General features: G+C 45.6%; 1 long non-coding RNA gene across 1 annotated transcript; it reads right to left on the minus strand.

Moving 5' to 3' along the window:
• Positions 1–5,836: 5,836 nt before the first annotated feature.
• LOC119807179 lies at positions 5,837–11,434 on the minus strand. The gene is made up of 3 exons (XR_005284300.1): positions 10,071–11,434; positions 6,458–6,715; positions 5,837–5,931 (listed from the first exon to the last, which is right to left on the minus strand). It is a non-coding gene; the product is annotated as an uncharacterized LOC119807179 (long non-coding RNA).
• Positions 11,435–20,004: the final 8,570 nt, after the last annotated feature.

Below are 20,004 nucleotides of genomic sequence, written 5' to 3' on the forward strand. Positions count from 1 at the left end.
GTGAAATGCACTAAAAATTTGAAGTACAGTGCACAACTATTTTGAGACCAGGTCTCACACCGTAGCCTGGTAGGCCGGGAACTCATTTTGTAGCCCAGGGTACAAAGTAGGGTTACAGCTGTAAGCAACATACCTAGTTTCAAATATTTTTTTAGTCATAAAATCTTAAGGTTGCAATATATCTAAGGTTGTGGTTTTAGTCTCATGAGACGGCTTTTGCACCTTCCATGATGGGGAAACTCACACTTGGGCAAAGGTCTTAGAGTTTATCTGTCTTTATTTAGGCAAAGCGTGCTGTTTTCACTTTCAGCCTGTTGAGCTTAGCAGGTGGCATAATGGGCAGCCTTCGAAAATGCCACAGCATGGGGACACTAGCATCCTGCAAAGAAAAACCAATTAAACTAGAAGAGTCCATGTTTTTACGCGGAAGCACAGATCATAACAATGTACATGAGTCACTTCCAAGTTGTGCGCAAATACAGCGAGAAAAATAAAACTGAGCTGTGGAAATCCCAGCTTAATTCTGTAGCGAGCTTTCAACTTGAAGGCAGTGGGACCTTACGCAATCTTTGTCGAAGCTCGGATAATCGCCCCTACCGATGTTGGCAATCTTTCAAAAAATTAAATGGAGGGTTGCTGAGAGCTGGCCATTATCACCTCCCTGCCTCTCAGGCCGCTGAGCAAGCACTTGTTGAGTGAGAAACATACTTTCCAGGGCCCAGACCACTTCCCAGGAGAAAGCAGGCCCCAGCGCACTTTGTCCGTCAGCGTGCCCTGCTTCTTGGCGGCAAACCACCTGTTCAGAAATACTGTTTGCAACGTTCTTGTGGGCATGCTTTATAAGTATCTGGAAAAAATGTGTTCAAGATTTTACAATCTTATTCCAGCCTGTAAGAGAAGCCTATCTGAACTTTTGCATTTAAATCAACTTGGTTGTTGTTGTTTTGTTTGTTTGTTCTCCTTTGAGAGCCGATATTCTGGCACAGGAAGCTGCTGAGGAAGTGCCTGGCACTCTGAAACTGTCCTCTCAGGAACGGAGGACTCACAGTGGTGTGTAGCTCTCAGATGGCCACGGTTAGAGACCTTGGTCTCCCTCCCATTTCCATCTCTACCATTGTGAAGGCCAAGGGACTTTGCTCATTTTTCCCAGACCCTCCCAACTCGGCCTCCACTGGCCCTGGCACCACCCCGAAGACCACCTGAGGGGTCCCAATTATAGACCAACATACACACACTCTAATTCGCCCCCATTCCATTCCAGAGAGCATTTCTTAGATTTTACAGGTTTCCTCTCTGTGAAGTCTGGGCCCAAATTCTCCTCATTTGAGAAGGTGGAAACCTTAGGCTTCTCATTTTCTCTTCAGGTCCATCTTCCCTTTTCTCGTTGTGAGAAGGGGTAAGTCTATCCTGATGGGCAGTTGTGTTCCTAACCCTAATCTTGTGTAAGGCCTTGGAGACACAGACCTGGACTGGTCCTTCGACTGACATGAACAGAACACAAGGCACAATCCCTGGTCCTTTCTCTAATCCACTCTACCCCAAGGCTGGCAGCCATAGAGCGCACTATCAATGGCCAGTCATTTGCATACATTGCCTGTCTCCCAGTTTGCATATGGGAAAAGATAGGGTTAAATGACAAACCCAGAGTTGCTAGTTTTGGAGACAAAAGAATTCAAATTTGGTGTTAGCAACTATGAGTCTAAATACGTTTGTAATCAAGTTGCAGCCCCCCATTGCCTTTACACCGCACACTATATGATTCCTTATGCTTAAAACCTGTTGGCAACAGGCTTGCCTGTGTTCTCCTGGGCACTCGCCGAGGATCTGGCTCTATCCGCTTCTTGCGAGCACCTCTTTCAGTGTTTGCTAGACTGCATGTCCAGGATGCTTAAATGATCACCTGTGGGATTGCTCGTCTAATGGGATTTCCATTTGGAGCAATATAGTGGATTGCATGACGCAGACCCTCCTGCTAGGAGACACCCATAAAAGCAGTATAAAAATATAACTACCACCCCGCTAAATGTCCAGCTGAGCTCAAAAGAATGAAGAGGAAATCCCAGGAACTGAAATGTAACTAAAGACCAGAGTATAACCCGCAGACCCAAGTTTAGGGCTGCCTGGGGCTAATAGATGATCCCAGAAACTAAACTCTCTGCGATGTAATGGATGAGTCCAGGAAAGAAGGAAAAGCTGAAGCCGGCCGGTGGTGGCGCACGCCTTTAATCCCAGCACTCGGGAGGCAGAGGCAGGCGGATCTCTGTGAGTTCGAGGCCAGCCTGGTCTACAAGAGCTAGTTCCAGGACAGGCTCTAAAAAAGCTACAGAGAAACCCTGTCTCGAAAAACCAAAAAAAAAGAAGAAGAAGAAGAAGGAAAAGCTGATCCCCCGTGTAAGCCGCTACCCTGTGAAAGTGGGAAGGGAAATGGGTCTACTCTCCGTAAAACAACAAAAACTCAAGGAAGTGATAAGGAAACCTACGTTCTTGAAGTGAACTCCGAGCGGAAGTGGGGGGAGGTTTTGGACCCCTAGGACCTCACTCACTAACATGGAGGCTCAAAGCTGCACTTCCTACATAGTGAAGTCCTCAGGTATGAGCACGGAGAAAGCTTCCAGGAGTCCCCAGAGTTGCACTTCCTATATGGTGAAGTCCTCCGGTATTAAGTTAGCATGGAAGCACAGTTCCCAGGCTTCCCTAAAGTTGCACTTCCTACATGAAGTCCTCAGGTATGAGCAGGGAAACTGTTTCCAGAAGTCCCTACAGTTACACTTCCTCCATGGTGAAGGCATTGGATTAGCATGCAAACAATTCCCAGATGTCCCCAAAGTTCTGAATAGAGAAAAACACTGGAGAGATGCCTTCAATCTGGGAGATCCAGGATTCCCATAGATGAAAGATCACAAAAGTATCAACAGACGAAAGTCTCCCCACACTCAGATAAGAGATAGAGACTACAAGAATCTTCAAAGTGACCAAAGGGGGAAAAAAAAAGAAGCATTTGGGCAAAAGAACCGTCAAAAGACTCACAGTTAGCAATAAATAGAACTTGGAGAGATGAGCAATGCACCCATTAAGGTTAAAAACTCCAGGGCAGCCAAAAAAAGACTTAGGGAGGCCATTGACCTTGGTCACTCTCAGATGTCTGAGACAGACAGATGAGCAAAATCTCAGAAGGCAGCACAGGAAATAGCACGGTCCCATCAAAGCAACTTTCACGTTACTCCGTTTGTACCTGAGCTACTATATAGATAAACAACTTCAACAGCTTTCTCCTCTTCTTCCTCTTTCTCCTCTTCTTCCTCCTCCTTCTCCTTTTTCTCCTTTTCTTCTTCCTCTTCTTCCTCCTCCTTTTCTTTTTTTTAACTACTACTGTTGTTACTACTACTACTTCTTCTTCTTTAAGAACAGATAAACACCATCACTGACTTTGCCATTCACCATTCCTTTTGTTGGATAGTGTTCTCCGTATTTTTTTTTTTTATTATCCACTAAAAATGTAGACATTTTCTTTAACCCACAGACTTTAACCAGTTCACAGCTAGGATTTGCCGGGAGGGCTACATTGTGGAGATTCTTTGCAAAGCCAAGAGTGTGCATCCACATAAGGGGAAAAACCTTAACTTGAACCCCCGCCCCACACACACACAGAAGACTCTGCCAGGAGAACAGACTCTTCCTGATGTGGTTTGCGTGTCTGGGATCACCATGTACCAAAGATTTAACCCAGTGACTTGGTTAACGGGAACCAATAGATGCTGTTCTTTCTCCAAGAGTCAGTTTGCTTTGGTTTTATGTCCCTTATAAATAACTTGAACAGCATGCAAAATTGGCAACCGTGCTTGAAGCTCACTTTGGAAGAATCTCGAACTCTTTCATGTGCGGTACTCTTCCTGCCTAGATAGTATCTAAACTGCAAAGGCGATTATTATTGCTCAGGAATTACTCAGTAGATAAGTCCAAATAGATGCGGTATTATTTTCCAATCAGTTGCTACGCAGAGAGAACAATAGGAGAGAGAAAATAATAACTTAGTGTGCCAAGCACTGTGTTGAGAATTTTATATAGTCTCATTGAATAATCATAATGGGAACTAGATGTGGCGGCTCATACCCTGTAATCCCAGCACTTGGCAGGAAGGTTGTGAATTAGATGCCAACTTGAGCTACACAGCAAAACTCTGTCTTAAAAATGACTCACAATAGCTTTGTGATATCAGCCTTTGCCTTATTTTAGAAGTGAGAAAACCTGTTTGTGAGAGGTGGTGTCATAGCCCAACACCACTTGTGGAAAGTGACAGGCTGGTCTCGGGTTTGTCACCACAGTCTGTGCTCATGTAAACTCCACATGGCAAATGCCCTAGCTCAGGAATCAGCAAGCTTTTCCGCAAAGGGCCAGATAGTAAATATGTTTGGTTCTGTTGGCTACACATCGTCTCTGTGAAATAACCTGCCTATGCCAAGTGGACTGGCAATGTGGAAATCAGCAGCTGGGGTTCTCTTCCAATGAAGCTTTACTTACAAAAGCAAATGCAGGTGCCTACAGAAATGGTTTGGTGGATAAAAGAACCTTCTGTATAATCCTAAGGTCTTGAGTTTGAATCCCGAAAGTCCACATAAAAGCTGGACTGGGTTGAATGTGCCTGTAACCCCAGCACTGGTACCAGAGATGAGCAGATTCTAGGAGCTCTCTTACCAGTTAGTCTGGCTGAAATGGTGCGTTCCAGGTTCAATGAGAGACCCTGTCTCAAGGGAACAAGAGTGGTAAAGGAAGACACTTGTTGTCTTCCTCTGGCTTCTGTACACACACACACACACACACACACACACACACACACTCCAAACAAAGCAAATGGTGGAGAAGATTTGGCCTGATGCTGTATGTTGCTGCCAATCTCAATTATATTCTTGACTTATGTCTGTACCAAAAATGAGATTAACCAGCCAAAGAGATCTCCAAATACCACCCCAAAGTATTATTGCTTTATCAGTATTGAACTTGGAGATGTTTCGCTGTCATGGTGGTTCACACTTATCCAGCACTAGGAGAGGCAGGGAGAGGGCATTCAAGGACAACACAGGAAGACCTGCTTTTGCAGAAGGCAGAGGAAGAAGGAGGGTTTGATTAGAATGTCAACATGGGTGATCTGAATCACTTATCTGGAACTTACTATTTATCTATTAAAGTATTAATAATCTTTCCACATTTCTCATGCTCCATTTCAGGCTCTTTAAGGAGTAGGGAGTTCATTCTCCAGATCAGCCAGCAGCAATTACCATCCGTGAATCAAATGATGCTCATGGGTACCCTGGCCCATGAGTAGATGTCACTCCCCAAATTCTTCCTATTTTATTCACTTATATATTGGCTTCTTTTGTTGGATAGTGGCAGAGTTCAGTAGTTAGGGTAACAATCTTTGGACCTGAGATGGAAGGATGGGCTGTCTTTGAGAACCATGGAGTCAGCATTTCTGTTTCTACTTTTAAAAACATTAAAATTTGTATTTATAATCTGCTACATTTAGAGTTTTCTGATACACAGATTCAGATCTAATCCAACTAACTCAATGTACAGAGTAGGGTATGACAGGAGCTGAGGTTTGAATGCAAGATATTAGAAAATCAGCCATAGCGCTTGTGAAAAGCCCTGGGGATGTATTGAGAGAGGGACTGACTCACACAGACACACATATGTGCCCCTTTCACTAACATGAGTATGCGCGTGCGCGCACACACACACACACACACACACACACACACACACACACTTCACATTTTTCCAGTAAAGAATTTGATACATTTCTTGATGTTTTAATGTGGTGAAAAAAAAAAAAGCTTGTCTTTTTAAAATCCTCCCACCTCACTTGACATTTTTCCAGCTCCAGATTCTCCAAAGAACTCAGTGTGACATACAGAACACTGGCCAGTCATAAATCTGGAAGAAATTCCAAAACAAGACAAAAGGCTTTGATTTTCTAAAACACATATTTAACCATTTTAAAAAATAAAACGAAAGGCCACAAATCTACATGGACATCAAAAACGGTGAAGAAATAATTTTTCATAAAAATCTTGTAGCCCTGCTCATGTTGAAACTGTCCCTAAGTGGTGCTGACAGCCTTGCCCGAGGCTGAGGCTGAGAACTGTGTATTTTTTTCAATCATATTTTGGAAGCATTGGGTGGACTCAATGAAATTCCAGAATCAATATATTCCAGTCTTGGAATGCTCCCTGACTCTTCCCAGGGTCCCCCATTTTCCCTTTAACAAAGTCCCTTCTTCATCTTTCCATATAAGCGATGGGCACACGGTCACGTGCCACGCAAACGTGGACACCCAGGTCCTCATTTTCACTTTGAACTAATGACTATGATACATCGAAAGATTCACAGCTAATCTGATCAACTTTTACATTCCCAGCTCCTGCTTTTTCATCCAGATGGAGGAAGACATCTCACTTACCATCTGGACCATCTCCCAGATGAGACAAGATACAGAGAAACCCTGGACTTGGAGAGGCTCGATGATTGGTTCTTTCTGTCCATAAATCCACGCTGCTCGGCAGCCTCATGCAGGAAGATGAGAGCTGCGTGTTACACTCCCACAAATGCCAAAACTGCCCGGGGTTGACATTTATTGTGTAGTCTTCACAGAACAAATGATTTGCCTAGAAAGCAGCACAGGCTTCCAGCAAGATGACATTTCATTCTTCTTGCAGGGCTGGAGATGGGGAAGAGATTCCACAAAATGAATTGGCTTCAGAGTTCAAGCTTTTAGCTACATAGCACATTTTCTATGAAAAATTATTAAGCATGTAAATTCACATACATAAAATTCAACACTCTATAAAGCATACGGTTCTGTGGGGTTTTAATATATTCATACATTTCTTCAACCCTTATGACTGCTTATTTCCAGAATGCTTTTATTGCTCCCAAATAAATGCCATGCTTGCTAGTAGTCAACCCCAGCCCTCCAACTTCCAAGCCTAGGCAGTTGCTAGTCTATAATACATCTCTATAGGATTGATTGTTCTCGACATTTTATATAAGGGATTGGGTAACATGTGGACTTTGCCCACGGCTTCCTTTCACTTAATAATGTTCCTAGGATGCTAGTAGGAGCTTGGTGTGGCATAGTGACCTTTCTCCTAATAGCACCAACTGATCCTATATAGGACATCTCTCCATGCTGAAGGGCTCAGCACGCACACTCCCAGTTCATCCCAAGAGTAGCATGACCCATATGTGACAATATCCATATATCTACTTACAGACTGAGGCTTAGAGGAAACTGAACTAATTTATCCAAGGTCAAACAGCTAACAAGCAGGGGAGTCGGGATTTCATCCAGGTCTGCTGGATTCCAGACCCCACCGCCAGAATTCTTAAAGGACCAATTTGAACTTCGCTTTCTTTCCAGGTCCTGTATTTGGAACAAGCAAATAGGTACTGTAAACATGCTTGAACTCAAAGGCAGGTCCCCAGGTTCCCAGAGGTGGGTTATTGAAACGCAGAAGCCAGCATCATAAGTGGGACTTCAGAAACCCCAGAATCTGGGGAGAATAAGGAGAATAAAACCAAAGTTCTGGCACCCAGCATGCCAAATAGGCAAAGGGAATTGAAATGCCACTGCCTTCTTATTTGGTTCTTTGATTTATGACCCAATAGAGAGCCAAATATATGCATATATTAAATTATTAAAATAAATAAGTCTACCCATATAAAATGTTTTCACTGACAAATCCTGGAGCAATAGGAAAGAAGAAAATTCCTGCCTGTCACTAAACTGTCATAGCAACATCCAGTTTTAAACATCTGGGCATGAGATTTGATGCCTGTGAATTTCTTCCACGGTGTAGGAAAACATCCATGTGGAGCGTCATGGAAAACTGACCATCTTCAGGTCTCTCCCAGATTAAGTGACATAAATTACTCCTGAATCCACAGTTTTGTCTTTTTGTTATTTCTATCTTCGTTGCCCCCAATGCTGACATGTCAGGAAGGCTGACAGGCTGGGCGTGGTTGCCTCCCTTCCCCCCAGTTTTCATCTACCAGGCTGCGGGAGCCATGGTACCTACATGCTGCGCATGGTTGGAAGTGGGACTCGTGGCTGAGAAGGAACAGAACAGGGAGTCTGTGATTTCTCCTCAAGGCCTCAGCCTCTGGATGCACTCTGCATGCAGGTGCGGAGGAAATGGCCTCTAAATGATGACAGATTATTAGGCGCACGATCAAAATGAGGCCAAGTAACTCAACTGTTCAGATCTCCTTCCCAGTTCCATTTGGAGCTCTAGCCGAATCCTTTACAGAGAGAAAAGAGAGCACCGCTCTCCCCTGACTCCAAGGAGAAGCCCATCCATCTGCCCACTCTTGCAGCCTGTCCTGCTGACTCTGCCAACATGAGCCTGGTCTGTGGGCTGAGTCTTTCTCTGGTGTTAGCCGCTCCACCTAGCTCTGGAGGGAGACAGCAAAAAGTGCATCTGAGCTTGCCTCTGCTGACTTACAGGTACAAGCCAAATCACTTACCTCCCTAGGCCTGTGTTTCCTCACTTGCTGAATACAGCCATTCATACCAACCTCTTAAGGGTGTTATGAGGATTAAATGAAATAAATATGTAAAGCACTCAGCAGGATGTTTGACATAGAGTAAGTCCCAGTAAATACTAGCTTTTTTTTTCTCCATAAATTTCTCTCGGCTCCCTGGAAGGACATGCAGCGAGACATCCCCCCGGTCTTCTTGCAGTGTACAAACTCTGCATCTAATGTAGAAAGACTAGGAATGAGTAGGGACGTGAGCTGTCCCTAGTAGGGGCTTTCTGGTAAAAAAGCGCTGCACATCTGCAGGGGGAAGCCCTTGCAGAAGGCTTCGAGATGGAAGTGATTTTGCACTTTCCTCATGGAGGAGGTGGGAGTGAGAGAACCCAAGGAAAGGGCCCACTCAGCGGAAGATGCTAGGGCAGGAGATGAGAACAAGGGCCAGCATTCATTCCTTAGGACAGCTGAGGTCCAGAGAGCAGGAATGGGAAAGGTGGGAGAACGCCATGGGTGGCATATCAGGAAGAAGGGGAGAGAGCCACCTCCATACCTAGACAATCACCTGCTGGGAGCTGGTGAGGAGAAAGTGCCACCAAGCAGCATCCTCCCTCCCTGTGACCTATGATTGTTGGTGTGAGGCTGACTTGGGTATATCTCCAGTGGGTCCCTGAGTGGGACTTCACAGTGACTCTGGGCTTGAGGCAGGTTGTCAACAAGCCAGCATGTGGATGACCAGGTCAGACCATGACCAGCCCTGGAAGCAGGAAAGTGAGGGCGAGGGAAGGGAAACAGGCATCCTATGAAGGGTGGGAGATGGGGAAGGAAGACCTCAAAGACTTCCTCCCCACTTAGCCACACGCATGAGCTATCATAACAAGAGATCTTTTCAGACACTGGGGCTGAACAACAGCTAGGGAATAGGTGCTCACCACAACCTAGCACCCTGAAATGGAGAGGGTGCAGAATTGCAACGTCAAATTGCCAGGAAGGTCTGACAAAGTTTCTCCCAATGATGCGAGGCAGGGAAGAAGGCTAGACATCATGAGAGCATCCAAAATCAGAGAAGGGCATGGCCTTGGGCAGGCTGGCTCTCTGGCTGAGGGGGATCTTTTTAGTTAGAGCTTACCCATCAACCCCATTCCCTATAGCAATGTAGCCAAGCATCCCTTGTGCTATGTTTACCACAGCCACCTCTACCACTACAGTTTGTTTTGTGTTCTGTAATTTCTCCACAAACACTGAATCAGTAATACTAAACCATTACTCCTAGAATAATTTAAGCCTAGGTTCCTTTGAGCCTCTGATCACAACATCTTCAATAGTAAATGCTTAACCTTGTATCCTAACCTTACTTAGTTTATACAGTTGGTTAGTGTTGAACTCATGACCAACTACACCTTAATTTACGTCTTGATGAAACTTATAGACTTCTTTGTGATTAGGAACAATAGCCAGCTCTTAAGAACTATATTGGGCTGAGCCAACAGCACAAAGGTATAAAGAGGCAATGGTACTCAATAAAGCTCATTTGTACAGACCCTTATTTACAGTCTGAGAGCTGGGAAAGGCAGTTAGAGCATCGTCTGTTGGACCTACTGGTACAGAGGTCTGAAGAACCGATGACCCTCTGAGGCTGGATGCTGCGAGGAGCAAGGATGTGAAACAATCTCAGAAAATCCGTCTCTCCTTCAGCTTCCGAGCAACGGAGAACCAACTTTTCATCCCCATCCACTCAGCATAAGTTGTGTGTGTCCTTTACTTGCTAATATAACAGCAGCTTGTATTTAATGTGGATTGATTCAAATTAGAGAACTCAGCCACTTTCCAAATCCACCCACTTCTTCCTGTGAGGGTAAATGTTCCCATATTTGATGAAAACGGAGAAGAGAAACGACGAAGGATTTGGATAGCATCCTTAGAGTTATTTGCTTGCTTTTAAAATCTTAACAGAAGATTCCTTCTATTTATTTTTCATAACTTTGTGGAAATCAAGACTAATTTCTGTGAAAGAGCTGGTTTTAGGCAAAAATGTTGTTTAATTTGAAAATGCACCATAACCCAACTTTGAGTGCTATAAGGCATTTGTAATTTAAAATGTTCAAGGTTAACACAACACAGGTTTTCTGATGGGACAATAATCGCAGGACTACAAATTGTCTTCTTGTAGGAAAGTGATTGTTCAAAAAGCATATCATAAAAAGCCAGTTTATAAAATTGTCTTTCTGCCTCCTCTCTGCTATGCTGTTGTATAACTACTTTCCTGTGGTTGGTAAGTGTTAGATGAGTTATTTAGAGATGAAGCTAAATATTTGTGAGCCCAAAGTAGATAAGATAAACCAAAGCAAAGACGCATGTGTCCTTTATAGAAACCTTGAACCTATAGAAAACCATCCAAACCCAGCATCCTGTTTTCTTATTCATTGCATTTTCTGCTGGTTACTAATGCTTATGTCAGGATCTCATTCTAGTTCTCTTCCAGTTGATTATGCAGGAGAAAAAAGGAGGACATGCTCCAAATAGGACACAATCGATAGCTTGAGTCTCTATACCCTCTTGCTAGAGGGGCCTTCACAGGCTGAGTATGACTTCCAGATGAAAGGAGAGTCAACGGTCTCAGTGCTTTATCAGCTTGCAGTCCCCAGGGCCATCTGGCTTGGTCAGGCTTTTAAAGTGCTTCATTTTTCTTTTCTGATTTGTTATATGTTGGTAGCCACGGGTGTAGTTTTCCTGGAATCCACATCTGACACATATGGCATCCTCTTTGTTTTCTTGACGGCTTCGCTACCTGTAAGCTGCAGCACATGGGTGTGACCAACAGTCTCTGTCTCCACAGTGACCTCAAATAGCGTTGTCTGTGGAGTCTGGTGTACAGCACAAGAATCGTCTTTTCCTATGTATTCCGTGACCTGAATACAGTAGGAGAGAAAAGATTAAGATTCATTATGACTTTGGTGATTTGGGGGAATCCTTGATGCCTTTATCTTTGTTTTCTTGACTGTTTAGTGCAGTGGTTCTCAACCTGTGGATTGTGATCCCCTTTGGGGGTTGCATATCAGAGATTCTGCAAATCAGACATTTGTATTATAATTCATAAAAGTAGCAAAGATTACAGTTATGACATAGCAATGAAATAATTTTATGGTTGGGGTTCACCACAACACGAGGAACTATATTAAAGGGTCACAGCATCAGGAAGGTTGAGAAACACTGGTATAGTTAGTACTTCCTCAGAATAACTGGATCATATTTTGAAATGAGACTGGCCTACAAAAACTGACTCTTTACCAAGTCCTCTATTCCTTTCCCAGTCTTATGTACAAACTACAAGTTTGTACATAAGTTCTGTTCATGCAACGGAGCCCAGAAAACTAGCTTTTTCAACTGCAATGCAATTGGGTATGATGCTTCACTTTTGGGTAAAGAAATGGTTGCAAGCCTTTTACCTTTTCCCTGGTTCTCAATCCACAGTGTCCTTGGGTATAACACATGCTGAAGATGGCATCTGGGGCTGGAGACATGATCTATCAATTAAGAGGGCATACTGGTTTTTTTCAGAGGACCTTAGTTCTGGCCCTAGTACCCATGTCAGGCAGTTCCCGACTCCAGTTCAGAGATATAGTGACTCTGACCTCTGTGGGCACCTGCATATGCATGTGTGCTTGTGTGCATGTGTGCATGCATGCGTGTATGTGTTGCCATATGCACATGAGTGCACACAAATAAAATAAAATAAAATCTTTATTTAAAGATAGCAGCTAGGTATCTGTATGGCTGTATCCCAAAGAGCTATCTCTCAACCCCAGCTACTGGGAATAGATTTCACTGTCAGTGAAAACTACCGCAAGGTTTCAAAATTTTATCAGTTGTAACAACTGGCATCGCCCAGGGTAATCACACAATTTCTTGTGTTGAGCAATGCCATCTCTCTTTGGATTTATGCACTGAAAGTCCCATCTCCTAGTATCTCAGAATATAACTGTATTGTAGATAAAGAGGAAAGCTGAAATGAAGCTGTGCATGTGTGTATGCATGTGTGTGTGTATGAGTTCAATTGGGGGTATCTAATGTTACTGGTACCCTTTTGAAAAGAGAGACCCCAGGGTGTATGTGGGCACAGAGGGATAGTCATAGAGGCAGAGGAAGGGTGGCCGTCCAAAGAAGAGAATGGCCAATGCTGTGGTCTCATCACCCAGACTCCAGCACTGTGAGAAAATCAAGGTCTGCTATGGAAGCTACACAGTTTGTGGTACTTGGTAAAACACACACACACACACAGACAGACACACACACAAAACAGCTCTGCAAAACTAGCAAACTAGCATGCCTGCTGATGTCCTCTTACAAACCATTGTGGGTCCCTCTTATGTCACCATAGGTTTGCTTGTATCTTAACCTGAAGCCACCAGTTAAGTCCTTAAATATGCTGGCATTTCCAGCTCTTTTGTCTCTTTCAAATATCTTCCATGACTTGCCATCAACTTTGAAAACAAGCTTTCTAAGACAAATTCACACACAGAACCCCGTGCCCACTCACCCACACAGACTTTGAGTGCTCTGGCTTGGGGCATCCCCATCTCAACAGCTGTCTTGGTCAGGAAGGTCTAGTCAGCAAGTCTTCATCACACCCTTGACTCTTCAGAATTTGACCTTAGTCCAGCCCAAGGGCCCACAGGGAGCTGGCTGCATTCAGCAAGTGCAGGCTCCTTTGTCTGTGTATGTGTACATGGGGCTGTGTGTGCATGTACATGTGTTCTTGCAAATGTGGGACCCACAGGTCTGTGTCAAGTGTCTTTCTCAACCATTTTCCAAGGCAGGTCTCTCACTGAACCTGAAGTTCAACGAGGCTGGCCGACCAAAAGTCCCCAGGGGTCCTTCTGTCTCCACCTCCCCAGAGCTAGAACTACAGACGAGCTTGGCTTGACTAGGCCTTCTGATTGGGTGCTGTGAGTCAGGACCCAGGCTCTCATGCTCACAGAGCCCTTTCTCCAGCCCTTCTAGCGCTACCACGTTTCTTCTTTCTTGTGTCACCTCCCTGGCCACTGTCTCCAGAGCCTGTCACTGCTAATGTCCCCCAGACCTGAGGCACAGGATTCTTTGATCCAGGACCTCTCTCTGGAGACTGCGCTCAATAGCACACTAATTGGTGTGTGTGAGTACAAGGTCAGTGGAATTGCCCAGCTCTTGCACCATGCTGGGGCCAGAACCTGGCTAAGGAATCCAAAAGACCTAAACTGTGGAAACTGTCACACTGGACCCAAACTAAGCTCTGCTGATGGGAGCAGGATATAAAATTCTGGGGAGCCCACAAGTTTTGGTCTGGCTCAGAGCTTTTGAACAGATGGCGTTTTCAAAGCATACACAGGACCACCTGCTTGGCTGACTGTGGGATTTGTTTGAAACGGCGCCCTCTACTGGGCTACCACTGACTCTGCCGCTTTCTGTGTTAACAGGAAAAAAAGAAAAATGATCTGGAGAGTATTACTTAAGAGGCAGAAAGTATTCAAAAAGAGGCAGAAAGACAAAAAAATCCATGTTTTCTCTCTCACACAGATCCTAGCTTATAATATCAATGAGTATGTGTGTAAGTGTGGCTGAGTGTGGATAGAGGTGATGGAACCAGAAAGGAGGCCATAGACGTGTGCGCGCACGCGCTTGCGCACACATTTGTCTCTCCTCTCTCTCTCTCTCTCTCTCTCTCTCTCTCCCTCTCTCTCTCCTCTCTCTCTCCGTCTCCTCTCTCTCTCTTCTCTCTCATCTCTCTCTCTCTCTCTCTCTCTCTGTGTGTGTGTGTGGGGGGGTGGGGGCGGCTGAGGAAGCACATGAGACATGAAAGCAGAAGGAGGCTATGGGGGTGGGGTGGAAGGGTACAGGGAGAGCCAGGGTTATGATGAGTGAGAAGAGGGTAGCAAAGCCCACAAACATGGTTTGAAAATGCCATCACAGTGCTGGGCGTGGTGGTACAGGCCCTTGACCCCAGCACTCAGGAGACAGAGGCAGGCCGATGTCTGTTAGTTCAAACCTCTCTGCATAATGTAAACCTACTTTTTAAAAAAGTTATGATGAAACCTAGTTTTGTGTATGCTAATTAAACAAATATTAAAATATGTTTTTAGAGAATCATCTAGTTAAACTAAGGAACTGGCTGATAGAACGAAGGAGTCAAGTCCAATGTTTAAAATGAGACTACTAGGCCTGTTTCCGTGGGGGCTCTCTGTGATTCGCTAATCCTTTCTGGGTGGTCCCTTGCATCTCTGCTTCTCGGTCATCCATCACCGAAGAAAAAGAGGTAGCAATCCTGACCTAGGAGGTACAGGACAATAATTACAACATCTAGGAACAAATATAACCCGAAGTTCAGCTCCACGGAAAACTGACATGCCTGAGAAGCAAGAGGCCAGCGGTGTTCCAGAAAGGCAAGCCAGAGGACATTTCCTTTCCTATAGGGGCCTTAGAAACCAAAGGTGCCATGAGCTCTGGACCGGAGAGTCTTCTCTAGAGATGAGGTAAGCTCCAGGATGACCCAAAGGAAGTTCAGTACCAAGTGGCACTGGCACACGCTTGAACAGAACCATTCAGCCGTTTGCATTCTGCTTTCTCCCTTGGTCTCACTTCCGAGCTGGGTCAGAAGGAGCTGCAAAGGTGGGGGCGGGGGTCAAAGAAACCCTTCCTACAGAGCTCAAGGTCTGCCATTCAGGGCTTAGCACGTGGGATGTACATTCCTGTCTGTCAGGCCAGAGAGATGAGTACGGGGCCCGTCATCCGCTTATGGACCACACTTAAGTATCATCTGTGCTGCGGTTCACATGAGTCCAATTACATTCTTCCTTGCCACAGGCATCAAGCAAAAGGAGATCAAAACAGGAAACACTAATGAAAGCTAGGCTGTTGAAAGCGGCCTTAACTATATTAGCCAAATGGGCTTTGCACTGTCTCCCCCTTCTTCCCCTCCTGAGCTCGCGCACTACCGTCAGCACCTTGGCAACAGCCATCTTCTGTAAACTACACTCGGGAAGGGCAGAAGGCAGTGACCCAGCCCAGAGCTGCTGAGTCACCCTGTCCCGGTTTCCTCTTCTGAACTCCTGACTCTCCAATCAGATAAATCATGCCTGCACTCTTGGGGAGACATGAGCAAAGGGCACAGGGAGAGGCGAGGCGTGGTATTCGAAGCCCAACTCCTGGGCACATGAAGTTTCCAGAGAAGTTAGTGCGCCCAACAATCTTTCCAGGGAAGCCACCACATACACTCATGTTCCGTCCCTCTGCCACAACACCGGTGTGCACACAGATAACCCCCAGGCTTAGCACAGAGACCAAAGCAGGGCCTCTCTTGGGCCGTCCAAGCTCCTAGGTGCATCTTCCACGGCCTTTCCCACAGCTGTTTTAGTTCTGTCTCCTTCTCTAGAATTTGAACTCCTGGAAGTCAAGGATCATATCTGCGTTCTTTATGCCTTCCCAGAGTCCTGCGTTTACACACAGTGGATATTTCAGGACTGTTAGGGATGAATGGATAAATAGACAGGTCGATGGATGGAACGAGTGAGTTTAAAAGCGCGGGACCCCCCCCCCTCCCCCAAGTAGGATGCTATGATGTGAATGGGAAGGAACCCCCAAAGAGGTTCATGCATTGAAGCTTAGACCGCAGCTGGTAGTGCTATCCTGGTGGGTTTTAGAAGCCCTAGGCCCTAGCTGGAAGAAGTAGGTCAAATCCAAACCCCCACCTCACTTCTGCTTTCTGGTCCCACCTTTCTACCTCCCTGACATACTACTTCACTCCAGGCCCAGAACCACGGAACCATGGACTGAACCCTCTGAAACCATGAGCCTAAAGAATTCTCCCATTTAAATGTTTCCCTTAGGTACTCTGGTACCAATACCAAAAGTTCTAACACACAGGCATCCCCTCCCCTTTTACATCATTTGATTCAGACTAAAGACAAAATTTCCTTAGGTCAGGGTGAAGAGACATGTCATCCTAGGGCCAATATCCCTGAGGGTCCTGGACTAAATATTCCATCGAGATTTGAACTAAAATCTTCAGAGAACCAAGGGCCCCCAAGTGACAAGATCCTTTCCTGGTTTGCTGAAGCCTGGCACTTGCCCTGGTTTGGGTCTTGGCTTCTCACGGGCCTCTTCTTCAGCTCCACATTGTTTCTTCCCTCATCTACATGGGCTAGAGCTTTAGCTTAGGGCTAAAGACTGCATCTGGGAGTTTCTAACCCAGGGAAGCACAAAGACCTCTTTCCAAGTACAAGTATGGGTAAAATATAATCGAAACAAGTATACAATATTATTATTATTATTATTATTATTATTATTATTATTATTATTATTATTGCAATGCCTGGATTCAAGAGCATATTGGTGATCCAGGTCTCAGAGATCATGTTAGACAAACACTGGTTTCTGTGTTTAATTAGGAAGACAGAAGACAGAGTAGCTTGGACTTTGAGGAGAAAGGCGAGCAGGAAGAAGAGGGACTGTGAGCCCTGACAGACGTTCTCGGGTTCATGTGATGCAGCCAATAGGACATGACATCAGTCCTGTCAACTCGTGCCTGTGCCCCAGTTCTGTAGCATCTCCAACAAGTCCTATCATTCTTCTAACCTGCTGTTTTGCGTTGCCTGGAGACAATAACGGCAAATGTCATTGGACTGTTTGGTGACAATAAGCAAAACAAAACCCATCAAACGCTTTCTGTAGTACCAAGCGTATAGTACGCATCCGGCATCAGTATTGACTCATAGATATTGCTTTATTGTTTTTATCAGTTAAGAGTCTAGAGAAAGGCAAGCAGCCAAGGAGGAAAGATGATCAACAGTTTCCAGGGGCCCACGCTGAAGTGGCAAACTAGAGTGACCCCTTGCTGGGGCACAGATGTTCAAGCCTCCAGATGTTCACACAGGACTGGCTTTCTGCAGAATGAAGGAGCTGAAACCCAAGCAAGGCCTGGAAAACTTGTACAAGCACCAAGTCAGTCAAGCGCAGTCTTAAATCAGTTGCAAATAAAAACTCCAAGAAGGAAATCTCCCGCTGTAACCTGGAAAGCTTGATTTGTGGTCCCTGTACCTTGCTCAAAAGAGGAGGTAAAGGAGACACATGAGGAGAAGAAACTAGAGGAGAAAGAGCAAGGTTGGAAGGGGAGAGAGGAAGAAAGGGGAAGACGAAGAGAGACAGTGGGACGTTTTAACCACTCCTCCCCCAACTTCCTGCCTCCCTGGAGAAAGGAGACATGTCCCTTGGCCAGCAGCCATCCAAGGTCTTAGAGAGATGCCTTGTGTCCGAGCTGCCATGGGCAGCCAAGGAGACTTGCCTTTGGTCCTAGGGGAAGTTGTCCCTTGAGGAGGCTGCAATGTGTCCACACACATGGTTCAAGGAGGGCAGTAGCTCGCACACATGGGGGACCGCGAGGGATGACGGAGGTTGAGTCTAGCCCCGGGGCTATTTTAGGCCAGACGCAGAACTCGAGTCAGTGGAGGTTTTGTTTATGTAACATCTGCACAAGGTCCTTTGGAGCAAATAACCCGGGCCTCCAGGCCTGCGCTCGCTCATCGAGCAGGGGCGTGGCTTTGAGTTTCCTGTTGCTCTTGGCACAGTTTCCCTGCTGTTGTGGCTCCTCTCCTGGAGCTGTCTACTGCATCGTAGGCTCGGTTCAGTGTCCCTCTCTTTAGCTCCCTTTCTAGAGTCGGAATAGTCAAGCTGCAAATAGCCATGAAGCTAGAAGAGATGGCACCTCTGGCACTGGGCTCCAGAGCGTGGCTTCCGGACCCCAGGCTGTCCTGGTCACTGGTCAGCCTCCTCCTACTCCACCGGGTCCTCCCTACACATTCCCTTAGCTGAGAAGCTTGCATGACAGACAGGTCTAGGGTGTTGTTCTGCATGCTGCAAGCACAGATCTGACTCCAGATCCACCCCGATCCTTGCTACCTTGAATGGTGTAATTCATAAGTTAGTTATTTACTGGCAAAAGCATAGGAACAGTCATTCCTTGGTGTCCCAGTACCCAGTGAATACCCAAAGGTAAGGATGCTCAGGTGCCTTCCATGAAATGGGCAGTACTTGCACAAAGCCCACAATCTCTAGATTACTGTAGCCCATAATACAGCGTAAGCGCTGCCAGTAGTTGTCGTATATTACTGTCCATGTGTAGACCAGATGCAGTGGTTTTTCATAAAGATATTTGTCTGTGGTCCATTGTCTCCATGGAGCCAGAACAGATGTATAAAGAGGGTTACTATACTTATAATAACATATGCCAATTACCTTTCTTTCAAGCCTTCTCAAGAGCATGAAGATGATAGCTTTTCAGAAATTCAGATAATATGGGCCCTTCATTTGTGTTTTATCGTGGACTCTTTGTGTGGACGTGTGGTGTGTGTGTGTTTGAGAGAGAGAGAGAGAGGAGAACTTTATATACATCTACAATGTGTCTTGATTAGATTCGCCCCTCACAACACACACACTCTTTCTTGTTCCTCTCTCACTGAACTCCAGATTCCTTCCAACCAGTTCTCCTCCTACTCTCCTGTCTCTTTTCTTTTTTCTTTTCTTTTCTTTTCTTTTCTTTCTTTTCCTTCCTGTGACTCACTGAGTTTAGTTAGAGCTGTTTGCATGAGCATGGATAGGAGGAAGGATTTACCAAGGTTTGGGCAACCTACCTGTGGCTAGGAGGAAAATGACTTCCCCTCCCCTGATAACCCGTCAATTGCCAGGGGCTCCTAGGGTAGGGAGGGGTAGGCCTTCTGAGCTGCTCCCCCACACCGGTGCTAGAAGATTGATGGGCCCACTCTTGAGCGGGTACCCACAGCTGCTGTGAGTCTGAGCGCAATGGCCGTGTCGTATCCTGGAGACGGCACCTCACCTCACTCTCCTTCATCCTCTGGCTCTTACGTGCGCTCTACCCCCTCTTCCAAGATGTTCTTAGGCTCTTGAAAAGAGTAGTATAGATGTCCCACTCAGGGCTGAGTTTTCAGGGTCACTTATTCTTAGCACTTTGGCATGTTATCAGTCTCTGCATTGACCACTAGCCCCTGGAAATAAAACTTGGGGCCGGAGAGATGGCTCAGAGGTTAAGAGCATTACCTGCTCTTCCAAAGGTCCTGAGTTCAATTCCCAGCAACCTCATGGTGGCTCACAACCATCTGTAATGGGGTCTGGTGCCCTCTTCTGGCCTGCAGGCGTACACACAGACAGAATATTGTATACACAATAAATAAATAAATAAATAAAACTTTCTCTGCCCAAGGCAGAGAGCAGCATTATTATTCTATGGGTGCGAAACTAAGTATTCAGAAGGCAATGTGTTCAGTCAGCAAAACGATTGCAGTGGATCCCCTGATAGGGTGATGACCTTCTCCAGTCATTGGCTTTTGATCAGGCTTACAGCACACGATGTGGGTCCTCGCTTTTGGAGACAACCTCCACTGCAATCTCAAAGCGGTTGATTGCCCCCATGGCAACCATGCCACTATTGCA

The sequence above is a fragment of the Arvicola amphibius genome, chromosome 1, assembly GCF_903992535.2.
Source record: "Arvicola amphibius chromosome 1, mArvAmp1.2, whole genome shotgun sequence".
Taxonomy (NCBI): domain Eukaryota; kingdom Metazoa; phylum Chordata; class Mammalia; order Rodentia; family Cricetidae; genus Arvicola; species Arvicola amphibius.